This window comes from Rutidosis leptorrhynchoides, chromosome 3 (genome assembly GCF_046630445.1).
Source record: "Rutidosis leptorrhynchoides isolate AG116_Rl617_1_P2 chromosome 3, CSIRO_AGI_Rlap_v1, whole genome shotgun sequence".
In the NCBI taxonomy this organism is placed as follows: domain Eukaryota; kingdom Viridiplantae; phylum Streptophyta; class Magnoliopsida; order Asterales; family Asteraceae; genus Rutidosis; species Rutidosis leptorrhynchoides.
Genome location: NC_092335.1, coordinates 299,951,529 through 299,958,419, shown reverse-complemented (window position 1 = coordinate 299,958,419; position 6,891 = coordinate 299,951,529).

The following is a 6,891-nucleotide window of genomic DNA, read 5'->3' as shown; positions in this document are numbered from 1 at the left end:
AAAAAGCAACGAGGTTGCTGGTACGTCTGCTGGTAATATGGTGGAATATAAAAGAATTCTCCGGTATCAAAAGGGTAATTGTATATATCAGGATTATAGTAAGGTTACTTCGAATGAAAAGTCGAAGTTTGTAGTGACCCGAACTTTTCCATGTTTATATATATTAATTGAGATTGATATTTACATGATTAAATGTTTCTAACATGTTAAGCAATCAAACTTGTTAAGACTTGATTAATTGAAATATGTTTCATATAGACAATTGACCACCCAAGTTGATCGGCGATTCACGAACGTTAAAACTTGTAAAAATGACATGACGATATATATATGGATATACATATGGTTAACATGAGATTATGATAAGTAAGTATCTCCATAAGTATATTAACAATGAGTTATATACATATAAACAAGACTACTAACTTAAGGATTTCGAAACGAGACATATATGTAACGATTATCGTTGTAACGACATTTAAATGTATATATATCATATTAAGATATATTAATATATCATAATATCATGATAATATAATAATTTAACATCTCATTTGATATAATAAACAATGGGTTAACAACATTAATTGAGATCGTTAACTTAAAGGTTTCAAAACAACACTTACAGGTAACGACTAACGACGACTTAACGACTCAGTTAAAATGTATATACATGTAGTGTATTTAGATGTATTAAAATACTTTTGGAAGACTTCAAGACATATATCAAAACACTCATACTTAACGAAACTGGTTACAGTTACTTTTTCCATTCTTTTCTTTCATCAAGAATTCTAGTCGTATTCTTACCCGTATTATACACAGCTTCAAAACGTACTTACTATGAGTATATACCAATAGGAACTCGCATGGGATTCCACTCTTGATGATGTCATGTATGACTAATCAATTTTAACTTCTACCATGAGCTAGTCAACTAACTAGAACTCCTTTTAACCCCACTCACCACTCACCAATTACCACTCATCATTCACTCCATTTCACTTCCAATTCTCTTTCTAATTCTCTCTCAACACACACACACTATTATAAACGTATTTTTCCAGTAGTTAATCATCATCTTCATCAAAAATCACTTCAAGAATCAAGCTATAATCATCATAGGAAGAACACTTCAAGAACACTTCAAAAATCCCTTCAAGTTTACTAAAATACTTCCAAGCTTTCTAATCCATTCCAAGTAATCATCTAAGATCAAGAAACCTTTGTTATATACTGTAGTTTATCTTTCTTATTCAAGGTAATATTCATATTCAAACTTTGATTCAATTTCTATAACTATAAACTATCTTAATTAGAGTAAAAATCTTACTTGAACTTGTTTTTGTGTCATGGTCCTACTTCAAGAACTTTCAAGCCATCCAAGATCCTTTGAAGCTAGATCATTTCTTGTCACTTCCAGTAGGTTTACCTATTAAACTTGAGGTAGTAATGATGTTCATAACATCGTTCGATTCATATATATAAAACTATCTTACTCGAAGGTTTAAACTCGTAATCACTAGAACATAGTTTAGTTAATTCTAAATTTGTTCGCAAACAAAAGTTAATCCTTCTAACTTGACTTTTAAAATTAACTACACACATGTTCTATATCTATATGATATGCTAACTTAATGATTTAAAACCTGGAAACACGAAAAGCACCGTAAAACCAGATTTACGCCGTCGAAGTAACACAGCGGGCTGTTTTGGGTTAGTTAATTAAAAACTATGATAAACTTTTATTTAAAAGTTGTTATTCTGAGAAAATGATTTTTATTATGAACATGAAACTATATCCAAAAATTATGGTTAAACTCAAAGTGGAAGTATGTTTTCTAAAATGGTCATCTAGACGTCGTTCTTTCGACTGAAATGACTACCTTTACAAAAATGACTTGTAACTTATTTTTCCGACTATAAACCTATACTTTTCTGTTTAGATTCATAAAATAGAGTTCAATATGAAACCATAGCAATTTTATTCACTCAAAACGGATTTAAAATGAAGAAGTTATGGGTAAAACAAGATTGGATAATTTTTCTCATTTTAGCTACGTGAAAATTGGTAACAAATCTATTCCAACCATAACTTAATCAACTTGTATTGTATATTATGTAATCTTGAGATACCGTAGACACGTATACAATGTTTCGACCTATCATGTCGACACATCTATATATATTTCGGAACAACCATAGACACTCTATATGTGAATGTTGGAGTTAGCTATACAGGGTTGAGGTTGATTCCAAAATATATATAGTTTGAGTTGTGATCAATACTGAGATACGTATACACTGGGTCGTGGATTGATTCAAGATAATATTTATCGATTTATTTCTGTACATCTAACTGTGGACAACTAGTTGTAGGTTACTAACGAGGACAGCTGACTTAATAAACTTAAAACATCAAAATATATTAAAAGTGTTGTAAATATATTTTAAACATACTTTGATATATATGTATATAATGTTATAGGTTCGTGAATCAACCAGTGGCCAAGTCTTACTTCCCGATGAAGTAAAAATCTGTGAAAGTGAGTTATAGTCCCACTTTTAAAATCTAATATTTTTGGGATGAAAATACATGCAGGTTTTATAAATGATTTACAAAATAGACACAAGTACGTGAAACTACATTCTATGGTTGAATTATCGAAATCGAATATGCCCCTTTTTATTAAGTCTGGTAATCTAAGAATTAGGGAACAGACACCCTAATTGACGCGAATCCTAAAGATAGATCTATCGGGCCCAACAAGCCCCATCCAATGTACCGGATGCTTTAGTACTTCGAAATTTATATCATATCCGAAGGGTGTCCCGGAATGATGGGGATATTCTTATATATATGCATCTTCTTAATGTGGTTACCAGGTGTTCACCATATGAATGATTTTTATCTATATGTATGGGATGTGTATTGAAATATGAAATCTTGTAGTCTATTGTTACGATTTGATATATATAGGTTAAACCTATAACTCACCAACATTTTTGTTGACGTTTAAAGCATGTTTATTCTCAGGTGAATACTAAGAGCTTCCGCTGTTGCATACTAAAATAAGGACAAGATTTGGAGTCCATGTTTGTATGATTTTGTGTAAAAACTGCATTCAAGAAACTGATTTCGATGTAACATATTTGTATTGTAAACCATTATGTAATGGTCGTGTGTAAACAGGATATTTTAGATTATCATTATTTGATAATCTACGTAAAGCTTTTTAAACCTTTATTTATGAAATAAAGGTTATGGTTTGTTTTAAAAATGAATGCAGTCTTTGAAAAACGTCTCATATAGAGGTCAAAACCTCGCAACGAAATCAATTAATATGGAACGTTTTTAATCAATAAGAACGGGACATTTCAGTTGGTATCAGAGCGTTGGTCTTAGAGAACCAGAAAATTTGCATTAGTGTGTCTTATCGAGTTTGTTAGGATGCATTAGTGAGTCTGGACTTCGACCGTGTTTTCTTTAAAAATGATTGCTTAACATTTTTGTTGGAAACTATATATTTTTAACATATGAATATTATGTGATATATTAATCTCTTAACGTGTTTGATATTATGTGATAGATGTCTACCTCTAGAACAAGTCCCATTGACTCACCTAATAATAATGAAGAGTCAAATGTAAATTGGAATGATTCGTGGACTGATTCACAAGTTCCCGAAGAGGAACCGGAAGAAGAGTCGGAACCGGAAGAAGAGTCGGAACCGGAAGAAGAATCGGAACCGGAAGAAGAAATAGAACCGGTGGGGGAAATAATAAAACGGTTAAGTAAAAGAGAATCCTCAACCAACCGACCAAGGTTAATTATGGTCAATGGTGTTTCCGCCAAGGAAGCAAAATATTGGGAGGATTACCAATTCTCCGATGAATCGGATTCCGACGAGAATTCCGATGATGTTATAGAAATTACCCCAACTGAATTTAAAAAGGCAAAAGAAAATAATAAGGGAAAGGGCATAAAAATAGAGAAATCTAATTCCAACCCCGATGAACTTTATATGTATCGTCAACCCCCGAAGTCCTTAAGTTGTAACAATGACCCGGGAACCTCTAAACCACCAGGTTTTTCTAAACCAATGTGGACAACGACGGCTCGTATTAGGGGAACATCATATATCCTTAGAAACTTGGCAAAACGAACCAAAACTGAACAAGAAGAAATGAGCGAGTCGGAATAAGATAGTTGTATTCGTGTGGTGTAATATATGTAATATAGTGTGCTTATGCTTTATGATATATGTAAAAATTGCTTGTATTAATAAGTATTTTTTTTGAATCTAACTCTTGTCTATTTTACAGTATAAAAACACAAACTGGATAGACAACCCAATATTTTAAGAGACCTACCCGGAGACAAGATTGATGAAATCTTGTCTAGAGTCGGTCAGAATTCCTCGGCACAACTATTTAAGGCGAGATCAGTTTGTAAGACATTCGAAGAACGTTCCAAGAATGCCTTGGTTTATAAAAGGCTTTCGTTCAAAAGATGGGGGATATCACATTGGGAAATCCATAAGTTACGATGTGTTTACTTTGACGCATATATTGCGGGGAACTCAAATGCTATTTTACGCAACGGGTTAAGAAATTATTTTGACTCAGTATATCCGAATATAGGACTTCGTGATTTAGAAAAAGTGGCTAACATGCAACATAAAGAAGCATATTATGCTTACGGGTTAGTAATGTTCGCTTCTCACCAAAGTGAGAACAAGAACATCGGGCTACAACTATTAAACAAAACGTTCCCACAAGTGACGGAGTCGGTAATTGGGGTAAGAAATGAGTTTTTTAGGTTATTACGAGACTGTTGGTCATTACGTAACCCTCGTCCCTTTGACGACGTTACAACACGCTGTCTTATCAACGGCCATAACGGTTATGTTCCACAAAACCAAGGATGGGAAGTAGTCCTAGTAAAACCAGAATGCATGACTTGTTTCTGGACGTATGAATTACGTGTCTTTATTGCCTTTGCTGAACGACTTGTGTACTAGCTAGAATTATCTTCACAACTATCTTGTATCAAAGTTATTGTGTGCTATATTTCATGCTTTATGTAAAATAAGCGATATTGTAAGTTTGTAAAAATATTGTATAAAAGTTTGAACGCGAAATATTATTACAATCAGTTTTTCATATAGAATTGTAGTAGTTGAATTGTATATTAGCTACTAAGTATGAACTTAACGGGTAGGTACTACCCGAATTTAAACTGATAAAATGCTAATATGAAGAAAAAGCTTTTATAAATGAGTTCATATTATGCTACGAAATACTATTAACTACTCTTAATATTCTGTATGATTAACTTGTTCCATTTGACTATTTTGAAGGAAATGGCACCGACTACTCGACACACCGTGAATATGAATGAAGAGGAATTCCGTACTTTTCTAGCTTCAAACATAGCGGCAGTACAGGCTGCGCTACATACCAACAATAACCTTGGATCTGGCAGTACAGGAAATCGTGTAGGATGCACCTACAAAGAATTCACTGCCTGCAAACCTTTGGAATTTGATGGAACCGAAGGACCGATCGGATTGAAACGGTGGACCGAGAAGGTCGAATCGGTGTTTGCCATAAGTAAGTGTACTGAAGAGGACAAAGTGAAGTACGCTACGCATACCTTCACAAGTTCTGCGTTAACATGGTGGAATACCTATCTAGAGCAAGTGGGACAAGATGATGCGTACGCACTACCGTGGTCAGCATTCAAGCACTTGATGAACGAGAAGTACCGTCCCAGAACCGAGGTCAATAAGCTGAAGATAGAACTTAGATGGTTACGAACCCAAGGATTTGATATTACCACGTACGAAAGACGATTCACATAATTGTGCCTATTGTGTCCGGGAGCATTCGAAGATGAGGAAGAGAAGATCGACGTGTTTGTGAAAGGATTACCGGAAAGAATCCAAGAAGATATAAGTTCACACGAGCCCGCCTCCATACAACAGGCATGTAGAATGGCTCACAAACTAGTGAACCAGATTGAAGAAAGAATTAAAGAACAGACTGCTGAAGAGGCCAATGTGAAGCAAGTCAAAAGAAAGTGGGAGGAAAACGGTGATAAGAATCTCCAATACAACAACAACAGTAATTACAACAATAATCGCAACAATTATCCCAACAATCGCAAAATCAATCGCAACTACAACAAATGGCCCAATAACAACAACAACAACAACAACTACAACAATCATCCCAACAACAATAATAACCGCAACAACAACAACAATCAGAAGCAGCTATGCCAAAGGTGTGAAAAGTATCACTCGGGGTTCTGCACCAAATTTTGCAACAAGTGTAAAAGAAATGGTCATAGCGCGGTGAAGTGTGAGGTCTACGGACCAGGGGTTAATAGAACGAAAGGAACAAATGGTGTCGGAACGAGTAATGGCGGAGCAAGTAGTGTCGGAGCAAGTTATGCCAATGTAGTTTGTTATAAATGTGGAAAACCGGGCCACATTATTAGAAATTGCCCGAACCAGGAGAACACGAATGGACAAGGCCGCGGAAGATTTTTCAATATTAATGCGGCAGAGGCACAGGAAGACCCGGAGCTTGTTACGGGTACGTTTCTTATTGACAATAAATCTACTTACGTTTTATTTGATTCGGGTGCGGATAGAAGCTATATGAGTAGAGATTTTTGTGCTAAATTAAGTTGTCCATTGACGCCTTTGGATAGTAAATTTTTACTCGAATTAGCAAATGGTAAATTAATTTCAGCAAATAATATATGTCGGAATCGAGAAATTAAACTGGTTAGCGAAACATTTAAGATTGATTTGATACCAGTAGAGTTAGGGAGTTTTGATGTGATAATCGGTATGGACTGGTTGAAAGAAGTGAAAG